Source organism: Chiloscyllium plagiosum, unplaced genomic scaffold, assembly GCF_037043375.1.
Source record: "Chiloscyllium plagiosum isolate Xiang-an unplaced genomic scaffold, Cpla_swu_hap1 HiC_scaffold_35, whole genome shotgun sequence".
NCBI lineage: Eukaryota > Metazoa > Chordata > Chondrichthyes > Orectolobiformes > Hemiscylliidae > Chiloscyllium > Chiloscyllium plagiosum.
In genome coordinates this window covers 51,992,665-52,012,079 of record NW_028270173.1, presented here as the reverse complement: position 1 = coordinate 52,012,079, position 19,415 = coordinate 51,992,665, and the positions used below count along the sequence as shown (strand labels likewise).

Below are 19,415 nucleotides of genomic sequence, written 5' to 3'. Positions count from 1 at the left end.
AGTTCACACTGAACTGAAGCTCAAACACTGCTGATTCCAATATCCACAATCTGCAGAGTGAATGAATTAACCCTTTCCTCTGAAATCATTAATGAATTCCGACAAATCAATGATCAACAATAATTTATTGATTGGCAACTGGAATGATCAGTCTCTGCAGTTAATTGTTGATGATAAATAATGACAGATGTTTGCTGCCATAAATACATGATTGTGAACAAATAAAATAAAGGAAGTTTACATAAAAGTTCACATTTGATCACGCTGTTTACGTAAAGTTCAGCTTAAAATAGATGAGAATAAAAATGGAAGAGTAGAAGTTAAATAGTGAGAGAGATATCAATATAACAATAAGACAGTTACAAAATTCATAGAGACTTTAACATAAAAGTTAAAATTTCGTTGCATAAAGTGCAGAAATGATTCACGTCCGACAATACAAAAACTCGCTCAGAGGGAGTTCAGGACATTGCTACATTTCAGGTCAATCACTGACCCACTGAAGACAGTGAGGGTGAGAAAGTGTGAGGGAGGAACCATCTATGAAGATCCCTCTGACGGTGACACTGCTCACATTTCTGAGATGGGATGGAAACACGACTTGAGAAGGTCCCACTTGCAGAATCAGGATCCAAACGTGCGGATCTGGAATCCACTGCTCAATCTGTGGAAACACATTTTCAGGAAAAGTCAATCTCAATCCTGAATCAACTGGGTGTGAGCAATGAGCTGTAATTCTGTGTGTCTGCTGTGATATGGAAGGATGGACGGTGATGTCCATGTTCACACTGGAACAGGAGAATCCCATTATTCCTAAATGAAGCTCCGGGAATGACCTGTAGTGGAGCTCAGGAAACCCACAAGGTCAGAAATGGACAGACACAAGGCAATCTCTTCAGGATGGGGAGGGGAGTGAAATTAGTCTGACAGGGTTTAACAGTGTCTGGGAGGGTGGGACAGGGTCAGGAGGGGAGGGGAATTAGTCTGACAGGGTTTAACAGTGTCTGGGAGGGTGGGACAGGGTCAGGAGGGGAGGGGAATTAGTCTGACAGGGTTTAACAGTGTCTGGGAGGGTGGGACAGGGTCAGGAGGAGAGTGAAGAATTTCCAAATAAGTCTACAGAGAGAAATTGACATATCGTTGACGAAATTATGAAGAAGCTGGAATAGATACGTTCAAAGCTGAGAAAATAAAAAAGAATGTTTGAAATGGAATGAAATATAAAGTTACACACTCTGAAATATTCTCTCACTCACTGGACCCAGGATTCAATCACCCTCAGCACTGACTAACCACATTCACATAGCACAGTGCAGGAGGAATTAAGGGTGAAGGAGTGGAGGGAGAGGGAGTAGGGAATGAGAAAATAGGGGGTGAGGATTGGAAGGAGAGGTTGTGGGGGTATGGAGTTGGGGAAGAGAGGGATGAGAGGGTCATGAAGGATAAGAGAGTCATGAAGAACTGTCCCATCCAGGAGAATGTAACACTACACCTTCCAATCCCTCTCCCATCATTCCCAACACTCTGTCCCCTCAGTCACTTACTGGGAGCTGTTGTGTAGGTCCTACTCGGAACCTGCAGAAACAAAATAAATGTCCATTAGGATGGGGAATAATCCATTCTCAGAGAATGAGAACACAACAAGTGTGAGGGAATGGAGATTGTGTCAGAAATCCTCATTCCCACACTCCCCTCCATCCTTACACCTCATGGAGATTCTGGAGATCTCTCCCATCCCATTGACATTCAGTCAGTGAGGATGTAAGTGTGTGTGAAGTGTCTGGTCGGGTCCAATCACACAAAGGACGATCAGACAGGGAACAAGTTGTGTTTATACGTGTGTATCTGTGTGTGGGAATTCAATCAGTTCCATTCCCCACAGTGCCCCGTACTCCCAGTACTGGAGATTCCCCCACACTCACCCAGTCCCCTCAGTTCCACATTCCCCTCTCTCTGAATCTTACTTCTCCAGGGCCTTTTCCAGATGATTATTCCAAATATTGTAGCCATTGCAGCGATTAATCCAATCAAAAGTAGAAGATGGGAACGTACCACACTGTTTTCTGGGATTTCTGAAACACATTGGAATAATATCAGGATTATCTCTGTTCCTGGATCCATCCTTGGTCTGTGTTGATTGGGGTCAGTTTTAGTTTAACCCACCCATTGGGAATTGATGGACTTGGTTCAATAAATTTTGCACTCCAGATCTCATTGATGGGATCGATGTCATAACTGCACAGAGGATGGTATCCTTCACCTTGTCACCTTTTATTTGTATATGAACAGTCCTTGACTTTAGGATTGACTCTTTCAGAGTCAGGTAGCAGAGTGTCATCATCTCTGACACTTCCCTTTTTATTTGTCAGCCAGAACTCCCTGATTGGGGCTGGATCAATCAGGGAATTCATATTCTCTGAGGTCCTGCTGGCTAGCCTTGTTACATCACAACTTCCCTCCCCCTCTGAGTCCGAGAACATAGGCCAGCCATTTTCCTTGGAGAGCATCCTGGGGCGTTTTAACACTGGGACAGCTTCTTCCGTGTTCAGCAGATAATAACGCCAGCATCGAATGCATAGGAGCTCGCCTCTTGTGCCAGGAGTGCCTTGGCAGGATTTTATTTTCATCTTCCAGTGGCAAAGGCATTGAGTTGGCTCCTTCCATCATGTCCATCTCAGATTCTAAACTCTCAACAATGCTTGACAGAGATAGGGAACCCATGGGTTCTGGCAGCCTTTCTGACTGCTCAAAGGGGCAGTGTTCGTTTTGCTCCTGCATTGTTTACAAATTTACAACTTTCAAATGGACCTTGCGCTGGTTCAGGACCATCGCACCTGCCTGACCTTTCGACATCACTGGTCCTGATCTCACATGGAGCATGCCTCTTTCCCATATAGGGCCATTTCCATCATTCTTACACCAAACCTCCTCCCCTTACTGTGATGATACTGCGACTTTGAGAGGTTATTTTGCCCTGTTTCTTTTTAAAGAGAGGTTGTAAGGCAGAGGTATCAAGTTGTCTGGTTGGAAAGCCAGTGAAGTGACTGGCTTATGAGGCCTTGGGTTTTTTAAAGCAGGAACAATAGAAGCAGCCTGGGTGGGTGTGGCCAGCTCTCGGACCTAGATTTCTAGTTTGTAGTTTGTAGTTTTTTAGCTTTGTGATTCAGCATCAGTTACTGTTGGAGTCTCAACAGACTTGGAATGACAGTAAATGTCCCCTTGCTGCTCCTCTCTCTGAGCTTTCTCTTGAAGCTTTTCCTTCTGGCTTGCTGCAGTTACCTGTGAGACAAATCTATTTTCTGAACTTTGCCAAGGGGTCTGTTTATGGGATGTTACTACATTGAATCATTAATTAGTAATCGGTACTGTGTCTATTGATTTGGTAATTTTTCTGAGATTTATGGTATTCTAAATTCCACTTTCTTTAGTTATATTTTAGCTCTAGTGATCGATAAAGTGTGTTTTGCCTAAAGCTGAGTAGTGTGACCAATCGAATTGCATCTGGAACACAGCACTTTACAGTTGCCTTTAAAATAAGATAAAGTTAGGCTCCAGGCTTCCTTCTTAAAATATTTTGCAGGGGTCTGGTCTGATCCTTAATTCCCTGCATCAAACAGTTTCTCTTGTTTGATGGAGATTTGTGTCCAGCATTGGTGTTCCTGAGGCCATTACACCCGACTCCCACAGGTCTGGGAAGGTCAGATTCAACCTGGTGGAGAGTCTTCTACCCATTAGCAACTCTGCTGGTCCCAACTCTGCTGTTGCATGTGGGGTAATCCCATAATCAAATAAGAACCATGATACCTTGGTAACTATCAAGAGGGTAGGCTGTTTTTCAAGCCAGCCTTTAAAGTTTGGACTGCTTTTTCTGCCAGGCCATTCAATGTTGGGTGGTATGAAGCTGTCCTTACCTGAAGAATCTCATCCCATTTTAAAAACATGACAAAATTTCTGGTTTGTAAATTGTGGTCTGTTACTTGTGCTACCTGGGAGGCTTTATCGTGCTACTGCAGAGGCTTTAAACTAGTAAGGGGATGGCTCAAACCAAAGTAACAGTGAGTAAAGAGAAAGGGCTGAGGCTGGTACAGCAGGTAAGGGGAACAGCTCAAATAGTCAAAACAGGCAAGAGCTTGGCAGTGACCAAGGTCAGAATGATAAACTGCATTTACTTCAATGTAAGGGGTCTGTCAGGTAAGGCAGATGAACTTAGGGCATGGTTGGGAACATGGGACTAGGGTATCACCGCTATTACAGAGACATAGCTCAGGGATGGACTGGACTGGTATCTCAATGTTCCAAGGTATAGATGCTGCAGGAAGGATAGAAAGGGGGGGGTGGGGCAAGAGAGGAGGACAAGATTTTGGTTCAGGATAACATTACAGCTGTACTTAGGGAGGCATATATTGGGAGATTGACCAGTGAAGTTATATGGGTGGAACTGAGAAATAAGGAGGAGATGATCACCTGGTTGAGATTGTATTATAGCCCCCAGTATGCAGCAGGAAATTGAAAACCAAATGTGTAAGGAGATCTCATATCTGTAAGAATATTCGGATGGTAACAGTAGACTTTAATTCCCAAACTAGACTAGGGCTGTCATTGTGTTAAAGGCTTGGATTGGAAGGAAGTTGTTAAGTATGTCCAAGAAAACGTTCTTTTTCAATATGTGGATGTACCAACTGGAGAAGGAGTAATACTTGAACTTCTGTTGGGAAAAATTGTAGGGCAAGTGAATGAGGTGTCCGGGGGAGCATTGTGGTGCAAGTGATCATAACTCTTATTAGTTTTAAAGTAGTGATGGAAAAGGATAGAACTGATCAAAAAGTTAAAGTTTTAAATTGGAGTAAGGCTAATTTGGACAGTATCAGACAGGAACTTGCAAAAGGTGATTGGAGGGAGGCTATTTGCAGGTAAAGGGATGAATGGGAAGTGGGAGGCCTTTAAGAATAAGATAATGAGGGTCCAGAGACAGTATGTTCCTGTTAGTGTGAAGTGTTACAAAGTCAAAAGCCTGTCTGTTCACTTTAAAATAGAAAGTGTTTTCTGAAGTTTGAAGTAAACTTCAAGAGCAGGCTCAGCTGCCTGAATGGAAAGACTGGGAGACGAGCTGTTCCAAAATAGATACATGCAGCAACTGGCTGTTAAATAGTTACCTGCAGCTCCCCTTACACCCAGCCCCCGACCTGAAGAAGGGTTACACCTGAAATGTTGGTTTCTCCACCTCCTGATGCTGCCTGGCCTGCTGTGTTCTTCCAGCCTCCTGCCTGTCTACCCTGAGTTTTGCTTGCTGTTTTGACAACAACTCGAATTTAACTGATCAGTTTAAATTGTGCCGAAGATACTAAAAACCCAATTGAGTTTGAGTTTATTGTTTTGACACCTGGAAACCAATCAAATTATAAGAATTTACTGTGTCATGGAAGCTATAAAACATGGAGTTTGAAAATTTATCAGAAAGCAACTGCCATCAAACCGCGGAGCAACTGCCCATCTGACATCCTGCTCTCAAAGAAATTAGAAACAGTCTCTATCAAAGATACCTTTGCATGTGAAACATCCTTGCAGTAACAAAGAAAGAAGACAACCCCAGGGAGATCAGCAGAGGGAAGACTGAAGACACTGAAGAAGATAGAGAGTAAGTGGTCTTGAGATTAAGTTAATGTAATGTTTAATAAGTGTGTTATTGGAATAGCTTTTTTTTGTAGAGTTGGGGTCAGATCGGAAGAAATTAAGAGAAGCGGGGAGGGGGGTTTGGATATGTGAATTTTTTCTGGTTTAATGTTCACTATTAGAGTTAGGAAAATAAAGTGTTATTCTTTTTACGTAACAGAGGGGTTTGACCACGGCATGATAATAGAAGGACAAGGCTGGTAGATGTAGGGAATGCTGGAAGACTTGAGAAATTGAGGTTCTGGTCAAGAAAAAGAAAGAGGCATAGACAGGTATAGACAGCAGGGATTGGGTAAATCCCAAGAAATGTATAAGGGCAGTTGGAGTATCCTTAAGAGGGAAATCAGGAGGACAAAAAGGGGACATGAGACAGCTTTAGCAAATGCAGTTAAGGAGAATCCAAAGAGACTCTAAAAGTACGTTTTGGCAAAAGAGTAAATAGTTAGAAAATAGGGCACCTTAAAGATCAATGTGGCTTCATAAGAGATGAGTCAGATACTAATCACATATTTTGTGTCAGTGCGTATCATGGAGAAGGGCATGGAAGCAAGGGAACTTGGGAAAATAAATAGTAATGTCTTGAAAACAGTGCACATTACAGAAGAGGAGGTACTGAAGATTAAAATGTATAATGGTAGATAAATCCCCAGGACCTGATCAGGTGTTACCCAGAATTCTGTGGGAAGCTAGGGAAGAGATTGCTGCGTACCTCGCTCAGTTGTTTGAATCATCAATAGCCAAGGGAGAGGTGCCAGAAGACTGCAGGGTGGCTAATGTGGTGCCACTATTTCAGAAAAGCTGTCATGAAAAGCTAGGGAACTATAGACCAATGAGCCATACGTCAGTGGTGCGTACATAGTTGGAGGAGATTCTGAGGAATAGGACTTATATGCATTTGGAAAGCAAGGACTGATTAGGGATAGTCAACGTGGCTTTGTGCATGGGAAATTGTGTCTCTGTAACTTGACTGAGTTTTTTGAAGAGGTAACAAAGAAGATTGGTGAAGGTAGAGGGGTAGATGTTGTCCATATGGACTTCAGCAAAGTGTTTGACCAAGTTCTGCATGTAGACTGGTTAGTCAGGTTAGATCACATAGGACCCAGAGGAAGCTAGCTAACTGAATATAAAACTTGGCTTCAAGGTGGGAAACAAAGGTTGGTCCAAGAGGGTTGCTTTTTGGACCGGAAGCCTGTGACCAGTGGTGTGCCACAAGGATCGGTGCTGGCTCCATTGCTTTTCATCATTTATATAAATCAGTTGCAGATATGGGCGTAAAAATGGTAGATGGAGTTTAATCCAGGTAATTGTGAGGTGCTGTGCTTTGGGAGATCACACGTTAAGGAAAAGGATACAGTTAATGGCAGGACTCTGAACAGCATTGATAGACAGAAGGATCTTGAGGTTCAAGTCTATAGCTCCCTGAAAGTGACCACCCAAGTAGAGAGGGTGGTAAAGAAGGTGTATGGCATCTTGCCTTCATTGGTCAGGGTCGAAGAATGTGGCACTGGAAAAGCACAGCCAGTCAGGCAGCATCTGAGGTGCAGGAGAATCAACGTTTCGAGAGTAAGCTCTTCATCAGGAATGAGGCTTGTGGCCCAAGATAAATGGGAGGGGAGGTTGGGTGAGGGGAAGGAAGCTGGGAATGCAATAGGTAGATGAAGGTGGGGGCAAAGATGATAGATTGAAGAGGAGGGCGGAGTGGATATGTGGGAAGAAATATGGATAGGTGGGACAGTTCAAGAGGGCGGTGCTGAGTTGGAAGGTTGCTTCTGGGATTAAGATATGGGGAGGGAAAATGAGGAAACTGGTGAAATCCACAAAGATCCTGTGTGGTTGGAGGGACCCAAGGTGGAAGATGAGGCGTTCTTCCTCCAGGCATCGGGTGGTTAGGGTTTGGCAGTGGAGGAGGCCCAGGGACTTGCATGACCTTGGTAGAGTGAGAGGGGGAGTTAAAGTGTTCAGCCACAGGGTGGTGTGTGTGTGTGTGTGTGTGTGTGTGTGTGTGTCAGAGATGTTCTCTGAAATGCCCTAAACATGCACTTTGGCTGAACACTTTAACTTGCTTGCAAACATAAGCCCGAGATTTCAATGAAGTAATGAAACAACTGTCATTGTCTAAGGATTGGCACTCTGTGATCCCAAGGAAGATCTAGTGTTGACATGCGATGTCTCCCCGTGCATTTCATTTTAGAGATCCCTGGTGGAGTTCAGCTAGAGTTTGGCAGCGGCCTTTACTCAGGATAATCACGCTTTCTCTAACAAGTTCTAACAATATTCCATCCTCTGCCGTGAGCTGGTATCTCTGGGTCCAAAAATTTTTCAATTCAAAGGATATCAACTGCTTTTTGGTTTCCCTCATAAATACAAGTTATTTCCGTTTTGAAGGGATTGGATCTTTCTGTGTCCAAAGCCTGATAGTCAGCTCTGATTAGGAGCTTGTCCAGAAAGTTTAATACCATTATAGACTTTTCCATTGGGGGTGCTACCCAGTGGTGTATTTGCTAATGGTAGGCAGTTCAATGCATCCACATTCGCTACTCAGTCTCCCAGGTGGTGTTCTGGCTTGCGATTGTAAGCACTTAGTATTAGAACCCACCACTGATGGTGGCCCAAAATTACAGGGTGGCCCTGCCTTGTCTTCTTTAAGCACACCAAGTAGTCCATGATTATCACAAATTTTAATTCATAAAGGTATTGGTGGAATGTCCTGACTCCAGATATGACCATCAATCCTTCCTTCTGTATCTGGGTGTATTTACGTGCTGCATTGGCCAAAGTCCTGGATGTATATGCTCTTGGATGTTCCTCTCCACTGAGCCACTATGAGCTAATACGACTCCAATGCTGTGTGGGAAAACATCACATGTCAAGACTAGATCTTTCTTGGGATCATTGAGTGCCAATCCTTCGAGGATGACAGTTGTATCATTCCTTCATTTACAGCTCGGTCTTATGTTTGCAACCATTTCCCAGGCTGATCCTTTCTGTCACGAGTTGATGTTACGTTGCCAGGACAGAGGCCAGGGTTATGTACAAACTTTCCAAAATAATTTACCAGCCCAAGGTATTACATAAGTTCCTGGACAGACGTAGGAACCAGAGCACCTTTGATCTCCCTCACTTTATCTTCCAACAGGTGTAACCCAGAGTTGTCAAATCTGTATCCCAAGTAGATCATTTGGCATACCCATTTTTCCCTTTTTATGCCTTTTTTCCCTTCCAATGCCTGCCTTGGAAAACCACCTTCGGACTATATCCAGTTCTCTGACTGCTCCTTATTAGTTTTCCCTGTTATTGGCTAATTTACCATCTAAGTAAATGGCGACCTGGGGTAGACCATGCAAGATGTTCTCTGTTATCCACTGAAAGATCAAACAGGCTGACAATACCTCAAATGGCAGTCTTGTATCTTGGTACAATCCCTGATGGATATTAATTGGAGCATATGTCTGGGAACCTGGTCTAATCGCAATTGCAAGAAAGCGTGGCTCATGTCCAGCTTTGTGAAGGAGAACTCCCATCCTGCACCAACGTTGTGCACAAATCCTGAGGGGCTGGTTATCTATTCTGCTGTCAAAAGCAGTTTACACTTTGTTTAAAATCCCCACAAAGGCAAACCGACCCACTGGGCTTCAGAACCATTCCAATCACTGCTGCCTATTCCACAAACTGGACTGGTTTGATAATTCCTTCACTTTCCAGCCTTTTAATTTCTGCCTTGACTTTTGCCTGTCAGGCCAATGGCACTGGGCAGGCCTTACAGCATCATGGGATTGATTCCTGGTCAACATGCCAGGTGGCCTGGCTCCTCTGATAACCCCTAGATCTTCCTGGATGACCGACAGGTAATTAAATTGAATTTCACTCAAGCAGCCATTTTCTAATTGAAACATATCGAGCCATTCGGGGTGAATCTCTCACAACTGATTTCTCCCCATTCAGCTTGGATTTGAAGCTTTTAGCACAATCACTGGTCACTGAACCAGCTGCCTTCCGTGAAAGAGCGGAACTGAAGTTGTACCCCTATTCTCTGAAGCTTCCTCAGTTTAGGTTCTCAGTCTGGCCAAGATCTTGTGCAAAGTTAAGGGTTGGAATTCAGAGTGAATCTTGTTAAAGATTGGTTCTGTGATCACTGATCCAGCTGCACTCGGATCGCCCTCCAGCAGAACAGAATGACCAGTTAACCAGACATTTAAATTGGTTGGTTCTGATTTTGATGTTGCGATGCAATTTAACTGTTCCAAACCAGATATAGGTGGATTTTTCAGGATACCCACCTGGATATGGGGCTATAATTTATCTCGCTCAATTTAAGTCGAGCAGGACACTTTTGCTGTCCACCCTCCGACAGAAACTGCAATGCCTTAATGGCCAGGATCCTGATCAACATTTTAACTGTTTGTTGAGGCTTGGTTTAGAGTTTTACTATGAGCCAACCTCAAGTCCCTCTGATCGATATGTCCTGAGTGAGGCTATGCAATTGCATGCACCCAGGTGGTGTCCTCTCAGTTTAGTCGGACTGTCGAGGGTGTCCAATTCCATTGGAATACCCTGTAACTCATAAGCTCCCCTTGCTGCATTTTCCAATGATAAAGCCAGTTGTAGTACCTGCTTGAAGTGCAGTTGGGATTCAGCCAGTAGGTGTTTTTGCATAGTTACATCATTAATTACATCATAGTTATATCAGTATTACATCATAGTTACATCAGTAATTTCACATACCATTCTCTTAGCATCTCATTAAGGGTTAAACCAATTTCACATACTTTTGCCAGTCTTTTTAACCTAGTCAGATATCCCAGTGTGGATTTCCCTGGTTCTTGAATTGCCAAATAGAAATGATAGCATCTCAGAATTAGAGGAGGCTTTTGCTCATAATATTCCTTAATTATTCCTATCAATGCTTGAAAGGTTTTAGTACCTGGTGCCACAGGGAAAGCTAGAATCCTAATAACAGAAAAAGCTGCAGCTCCACAAGCTGTCAGGAGAATTTCTCATTGCTTTTCACCTGCCACAATGCCATTTGCCCAGAAAATATGCCACATTATTTTCACACACTGGGCCCAGTCCTCGATGGCAGGATCGAACGAGTCAAGTTTCCCAAACAAAGGCATGATGTACCAAATGCTTCCCTCACTGAAAGGTGCCTGTTATGAGCAAGTTTCTTCACGATCATGCTTTACTCCCATTGCCACTGAAATAACCCTACAGAAGCTAGCATTCACTCACCAAGTCACCCTTTATTTACACAAGAACAGTCCTAGACTTTAGTAGTACCTAATTCAGATTCAGCTGCCAGACCCTCAATACCTCTGACACTCATACTTTTTTAAATGTCAGTCAGGACTCCCTAATTGGATCAGGTTAACGGCCCAATCAGAGGCCTCCTATTGATGCTAATGGAAATCTGGAGTTTTCTAACCAAATTGCTGTAAGTGCTGAGGATCAATTGAATATTTCCAGCCTGAGATCAGGAGGGTTTTGTTGGGGAAGAGCAGCAAAAGACATGGAGCAGGAATGGGTAAAGGGAATGAGGGACAGATCAGAGCAACCTCAATGAATGGTGGAACAGACAGGACACACACACACACACACAGACACACACACACACACACACACACAGACACACACACACACACACACACACACACAGACACACACACATACAGACACACACAGACACAGACACACACACACAGACACAGACACACACACACACACACAGACACACACACACACAGACACACACACACACACAGACACACACACACAGACACACACACACAGACACAGACACACACACACACACACACAGACACACACACACACACAAACACACATACACACACACAGACACACACACACAGACACAGACACACACACACATACACACACAGACACACACACACACACAGACACACACAGACATACACACACATACACACAGACACACACACACAGACACACACACACACACAGACAGACACACACAGACAGACACACACACACAGACAGACACACACACACACACACACACACACACACACACACACACACACACACACACACACAGACACACACACACAGACACACACACACACAGACACACTCCAGTCCCTTACTCCACTGATAGAGCTGGGCCTCTGCCAGGCTGCTGTGTTCAATTTTACAGGAGTATTGATCCTCATCCCCAGCATTGATTTCAATCTCTTTCTGGATCTGATGGGTCCCATTGTGGTTTGGTCGTACCCCCGAGGATTGGGTCTCAGACATGACCTCTCCATTCCTTAGCCAGGTCACCTCAATGTCTACAGGATAAAACCCAGTGACCAGGTAGGAGAGAGTGAGCGGCTTGTCCTGATGACTGGGCTCCCTCCTGGAGATGAACACTTCAGGCTGAACTGTGATGGGAAAGGGTGAAAACACAAACAACAGACAGACACTGAATGGAATGGGAGAGCGGTTTCATAGATCAGTGAGGTTAGATCAGAACATGGAGCAAAACTGAAATACATACCTTTCCTTCTGAAATATTCCTTTCCAGCTTCCAGATATCTCTTTAAATGCTCAACAAAGATTCCATGCAGCTGTGTTTCCCAGTAATTGTTCCAGGATTCATCGGAATCCCATTCCTCTTTCGTCATCACTGCAAAGTGATTGGTTGCGATCCATCTCATTCTGTCTGGGTCTAAACTGATATAATCCTTTCCATTGATCCAAATCTCATTGATCTCTTCACAGTGCCACCATCACTAACCTCAACAGAATGCATCCATTGGAGAGTGTGAATTCCTGTCAGTGACCAAACAGGGATCAATCATCAGTGATTAATTGTGAACTGAAACTGAGAAATGCAGTCTGATCAAAGCAGATTGGGGATCTCGTATCAGGCCCCGGGTGAGGGGGTTACACACGGTGCTAATCCCCAGGCCCTTTGGCCCAACAAGTCCACACTGACCCTCCAAAGAGTAACCCACCCAGACCCATTTCCCTCTGACTAATGCACCTGGCACTATGGGCAATTTAGCATGGCCAATTCACCTAACTTGCACATCTTTAGACTGTGGGAGGAAACCGGGAGCACCTGGAGGAAACCCACACAGACACGGGCAGAACGTGCAAACTCCACACAGACAGGAATCGAACCTGGGACCCTGGTGCTGTGAGGCATCAATGCTAACCACTGAGCCACCATGTCACCCAGTGGTGAGAAGTATTATATTTCTGTGATACACTTAGAGTGCTCTTATTAAATACATTTCCAATAAGTTACCAAAACTATTTTTTTCATTTGCACTTGACCTGACCACATACACACTATTTCATGAAAATTAACAATGGACTGTTTCTGGCTGGTGTGAGGGTCTGAGTCAACCATCTCCCAAATCAACCTTCTCCTTCACAATGGTATAATGTGGGAGTAGGGGACTGTTGGTGTGTGACCCACTGTGTGAACCCTGGACCAGGAGGGGAAGAAAACCCAGTTGGGAGGGAAACCCACTTCCTACACCTTCTTTTGTATGAATTCCATCTACAGCAGCTCAGAGAGAGCACCACCAGAGGAGAATGTAAACTCAGTGTTACTTAAACCCAACTCCTTATTGAATCTCCTCCCCCCTCCCTGATGACCTAGATCTGAGCCTCAGGCTGTCCCCTTCCAGCTCTGCTTCTTAAGCAAAAAGACAAGAAAGATTTTTAGTTCGCTCTGCACCTTCACACATTTCATTGGTTATTTTTATCAATTACTCAATTTGTAACAAGCTATCAATGGATTGCTTTGTCTAGTTTGATTGCTGAGCAAGTTGTGAATGTTTACTTCATACATTAACATGATATAAAATTAAAGTTTAAAGTTGTGCTAAACGAGACCCCAAGCAGCTGCCTCTGGGTTTCTTGCTGTTGGAGAATGAGGAGCTCTGATGGCTTTTTGCAGGAAGGACAAAGAGGTTGTTTTGCTCCAGGAGAAAATGACAAGTGTTGACAATGCTCAGCGAGTCTCTCAGTATCTGTGCAGGGAGAAGCAAGACCCTTCTTCAGGATTGGTGCAGATCTTCAACCTGAAGCTTTGACTCTCTTTTTCTCATTACAGATACTGCCTGACCTGCTGGGGATTTCCAGAATTTTGAATTTATATTTCAGGTTTCCAGTATCTGCAATAATCTGCTGTCCTATTACATGTCCCTGTGGCATTTGTAAATCTGATTTGTTTAAATCAAAATGAGAAAATATTTATCACACAATGCAGGATAAATAACAGGAATGGGACACTGAGATTGCATGATGATCTATGATCATATTGAATGGTGCTGTAGGCTCAAAGGGACAAATGGCCTATCCCTGCACCTACCTTCAATGTTTCTATGAAGTTGTGTCACTGTCTGAGTCGGCTGTGGTGATAAAGTGAGTCAAACTGAAACCTAAGCTTTCAATGAGTGTTTTAAATACAGGAACGGAGCACAAAGGCCAAGAAATTTTGCTGAAAGTACGTAAAACAGTTTGGTGCTTCCGTAAGCTCCCAATGGCTCCCATTCTTCAATACCCAAGGATGTGAGGAGTGGGGTAAATGTCAGGGCTGAGCAGGTGATGGAAAAAAGGTTCAAGGAAACAGGAGAAGAACAAAGACATATCTCACCCAGCCCTGGAGCCCAGCAGTCAGTGCTGGGGAATGGATTAGGGTTTGTGATGAAAAGGGACAACAAACAGGGAATATCTGACACGCCTGTTCTTACCTGATGTCTGGTTTGTCCTCTTCGTTATCACATTCAGAGTTTTGTTTGCCATTTCTGTATGCTCGATCACAAGGTCTGTGATGTAATCCCAGAATTTCATGTCAAAATATTTTTTGATGAACTGCTGCCTGGGGATGCATCGATGGGTTTTGCTGTCACGATAACTTATTGTAACTCCATTGACCATTGCAGTGCTTGTAGCTTCAGGAAAATCATTAATTCCAGAAACAATTGTGTAAATCACAGTAAGGTCGTTAGTAGCTGTAAATCAAAGAAAGGAGCTGATTACTAATCACCGTCAGAAACAACATCACAACAACAGCCTGCACTGACCATAATAACACCACCACAAAACTCAGGAAAATCACTGATGTCAGAGACTATCATGAAAACCAATATAAACATGTTAATGTCTGGAAGGCACACTTCAGGAACAGGCAAATAAACATTCGGGAAAAGTGAACCCGCATCCAAATAGTGACAATCTTCAATAATTCAGTACTTTATCACACTATCAGAATCCTGTCTGATATAATAAACAGAATCAGATACAACTGGGACAGAATTAGCTGCTGTAGCCTCTCAGAACAGGGAGTAAACACAGAATCAGACTCACTCAGATACTCGATGGAGTCAGTGTAGACACAGGAGAGAGGCTGGGATACAATCCAGGGATTGGACTGTTCAACAGAAGATCACGAACCTGGAATAGTAACATGGGACACGCCGAGTATGTCACTAACCTGGAACAGTAACCTGGAACACACCGGGTATGTCACTAACCTGGAACAGTAACCTGGGACACACCGAAAAGGTCACTGACCTGGAACAGTAACCTGGACACACCGAGTATATCACTGACCTAGAACAGTAACCTGGGACATACCGAGTATGTCACTAACCTGGAACAGGAACCTGGGACACACCGACTACGTCACTGACCTGGAACAGTAACCTGGGACACACCGAGTATGTCACTGACCTGGAACAGGAAGCTGGGACACACCAGGTATATCACTGACCTGGAAGAGTAACCTGGGACACAACGAGTACATCACTGACCTGGAATAGTAACCTGGGACACACCGAGTATGTCACTGACCTGGAACAGTAACCTGGGACACACCGAGTATATCACTGACCTGGAACAGTAACCTGGGACACACCGAGTATATCACTGACCTGGAACAGTAACCTGGGACACACCGAGTATGTCACTGACCTGGAACAGTAACCTGGGACACACCGAGTGTATCACTGACCTGGAACAGTAACTTGGGACACACCGAGTGTATCACTGAACTAGAACAGTAACCTGGGACACACTGGGCATATCACTGAACTGGAACAGTAACCTGGGATACACCGAGTATGTCACTGACCTGGAACAGTAACCTGGGACACACTGGGTATATCACTGAACTGGAACAGTAACCTGGGACACAACGAGTACATCACTGACCTGGAACAATAACCTGGGACACAGCGAGTACGTCACTGACCTGGAACAGTAACCTGGGACACACCGGGTGTGTCACTGACCTGGAACAGTAACCAGGGACACACCGAGTATATCACTGACCTGGAACAGTAACCTGGGACACACCGAGTATGTCACTGACCTGGAACAGTAACCAGGGACACACCGGGTGTGTGACTGACCTGGAACAGTAACCTGGGACACACCGGGTATATCACTGACCTAGAACAGTAACCTGGGACACACCGATTATATCACTGACCTGAAACAGTAACCTGGGACACTCCAAGTACGTCACTGACCTGCAACAGTAACCTGGGATACACCGAGTATGTCACTGACCTGCAACAGTAACCTGGGTCACACCGAGTATATCACTGACCTGCAACAGTAACCTGGGACACACCGGGTATGTCACTAACCTGGAACAGTAACCTGGGACACACCGAGTATATCACTGACCTGCAACAGTAACCTGGGTCACACCGAGTATGTAACTGACCTGCAACAGTAACCTGGGACACACCGAGTATATCACTGACCTGGAACAGTAACCTGGGACACACCGGATATATCACTGACCTAGAACAGTAACCTGGGACACACCGAGTATGTCACTGACCTGCAACAGTAACCTGGGTCACACCGAGTATATCACTGACCTGGAACAGTAACCTGGGACACACCGGATATATCACTGACCTAGAACAGTAACATGGGAGACACCGAGTATGTCACTGACCTGGAACAGTAACCTTGGACACATCGAGTATGTCACTGACCTAGAAAAGGTACATGGGACACACCGAGTATATCACTGACCTGGAACAGTAACCTGGGACACACCGGGAATATCATTGACCTGGAACAGTAACCTGGGACACACCGGGTATATCACTGACCAGGAACAGTAACCTGGGAAAACACCGATTATATCACTGACCTGAATCAGTAAGCTGGGACACACTGGGTATATCACTGACCTAGAACAGTAACCTGGAACACACCGAGTATGTCACTAACCTGGAACAGTAACCTGGGACACACCGAGTATGTCACTGACCTGGAACAGTAACCTGGGACACACCGAGTATGTCACTGACCTGCAACAGGAACCTGGGACACACCGAGTATGTCACTGACCTAGAACAGTAACCTGGGACACACCGAGTATATCACAGACCTCGAACAGTAACCTGGGACACACCGAGTATATCACTGAACTAGAACAGTAACCTGGGACACACCGGGTATATCACTGAACTAGAACAGTAACCTGGGACACACCGATTGTATCACTGACCTGGAACAGTAACCTGGGACACACCGAGTATGTCACTGACCTAGAACAGTAACCTGGGAGACACCGAGTATATCACTGACCTTCAACAGTAACCTGGGACACACCGGGTTTGTCACTGACCTGCAACAGTAACCAGGGACACACCGAGTGTATCACTGACCTGGAACAGTAACCTGGGACACACCGAGTATATCACTGACCTGGAACAGTAACCTGGGACACACTGAGTATGTCACTGACCTGGAACAGTAACCTGGGACACACCGAGTATATCACTGACCTGGAACAGTAACCTGGGACACACCGAGTACGTCACTGACCAGGAACAGTAACTTGGGACACACCGAGTACGTCACTGACCTGGAACAGTAACCTGGGACACACCGGGTATATCACTGACCTGGAATAGTAACCTGGGACACACCGGGTATATCACTGACCTGAAACAGTAACCTGGGACACACCGGGTATATCACTGACCTGGAACAGTAACCTGGGACACACCGAGTATGTCACTGACCTAGAACAGTAACCTGGGACACACTGAGTATGTCGCTGACCTGGAACAGTAACCTGGGACACACCGAGTATATCACTGACCTCGAACAGTAACCTGGGACACACCGAGTATGTCACTGTCCTAGAACAGTAACCTGGGACACACCGGGTATATCACTGACCTGGAACAGTAACCTGGGACACACCGAGTATGTCGCTGACCTGGAACAGTAACCTGGGACACACCGGGTATATCACTGACCTGGAACAGTAACCTGGGACACACCGAGTATGTCACTGACCTGGAACAGTAACCTGGGACACACCGAGTATGTCGCTGACCTGGAACAGTAACCTGGGACACAACGAGTATATCACTGACCTGGAACAGTAACCTGGGACACACCGAGTATGTCACTGACCTGGAACAGTAACCTGGGACACACCGGGTATATCATTGACCTGGAACAGTAACCTGGGATACACCTGGTATATCACTGACCTGGAACAGAAACCTGGGACACACCGGGTATGTCACTGACCTGGAACAGTAACATGGGACACACCGAGTATATCACTGACCTGGAACAGGAACCTGGGACACACCGAGTATGTCACTGACCTGGAACAGTAACCTGGGACACACCGAGTATGTCACTGACCTGGAACCTTAACCTGGAACACACCGAGTATATCACTGACCTGAAACAGTAACCTGGGACACACCGGGTATGTCACTGACCTGGAACAGTAACCTGGGACACAGCGAGTATGTCACTGACCTGGAACAGTAACCTGGGACACACCGAGTATATCATTGACCTGGAATAGTAACCTGGGACACACCGGGTATGTCACTGACCTGGAACAGTAACCTGGGACACACCGGGTATGTCACTGACCTGGAACAGTAACCTGGGACACAGCGAGTATGTCACTGACCTGGAACAGGAACCTGGGACACACCGAGTATGTCACTGACCTGGAACAGTAACCTGGGACACACCGAGTATATCATTGACCTGGAATAGTAACCTGGGACACACTGGGTATATCACTGACCTGGAACACTAACCTGGGACACACCGGGTATATCACTGACCTGAAACAGTAACCTGGGACACACCGGGTATATCACTGACCTGAAACAGTAACCTGGGACACGCCGAGTATGTCACTGACCTGGAACAGTAACCTGGGACACACCGGGTATATCACTGACCTGGAACAGGAACCTGGGACACACCGATTATTTCACTGACCTGAAACAGTAACCTGGGACACACGGGTATATCACTGACCTGGAACACTAACCTGGGACACACCGAGTATATCACTGACCTGGAACAGTAACCTGGGACACACCGAGTTTATCACTGACCTGGAACAGTAACCTGGGACACACCGAGTATGTCACTGACCTGGAACAGTAACCTGGGACACACCGAGTATATCACTGACCTGGAACAGTAACCTGGGACACACCGAGTATATCACAGACCTAGAACAGTAACCTGGGACACACCGAGTATATCACTGACCTGAAACAGTAACCTGGGACACACCGAGTATGTCACTGACCTGAAACAGTAACCTGGGACACACCGAGTATGTCACTGACCTGGAACAGTAACCTGGGACACACCGAGTATGTCACTGACCTGAAACAGTAACCTGGGACACACCGAGTATGTCACTGACCTGGAACAGTAACCTGGGACACACCGAGTGTATC

The 19,415-nt window shown here is 45.3% G+C and overlaps 1 pseudogene across 1 annotated transcript in view; it reads right to left on the bottom strand.

Moving 5' to 3' along the window:
- Nucleotides 1–113: 113 nt before the first annotated feature.
- Nucleotides 114–19,415, bottom strand: part of LOC148140861 (class I histocompatibility antigen, F10 alpha chain-like) — a 466,638-nt pseudogene continuing 447,336 nt past the window's right edge. The window contains exons 2-6 of the transcript XR_015753095.1: nucleotides 14,400–14,660; nucleotides 12,188–12,462; nucleotides 11,793–12,071; nucleotides 1,965–2,072; nucleotides 114–664 (exon numbers count right to left, since the gene is read on the bottom strand). The product of XR_015753095.1 is annotated as a class I histocompatibility antigen, F10 alpha chain-like (transcript). The remainder of the gene's footprint in view (nucleotides 665–1,964; nucleotides 2,073–11,792; nucleotides 12,072–12,187; nucleotides 12,463–14,399; nucleotides 14,661–19,415) is intronic.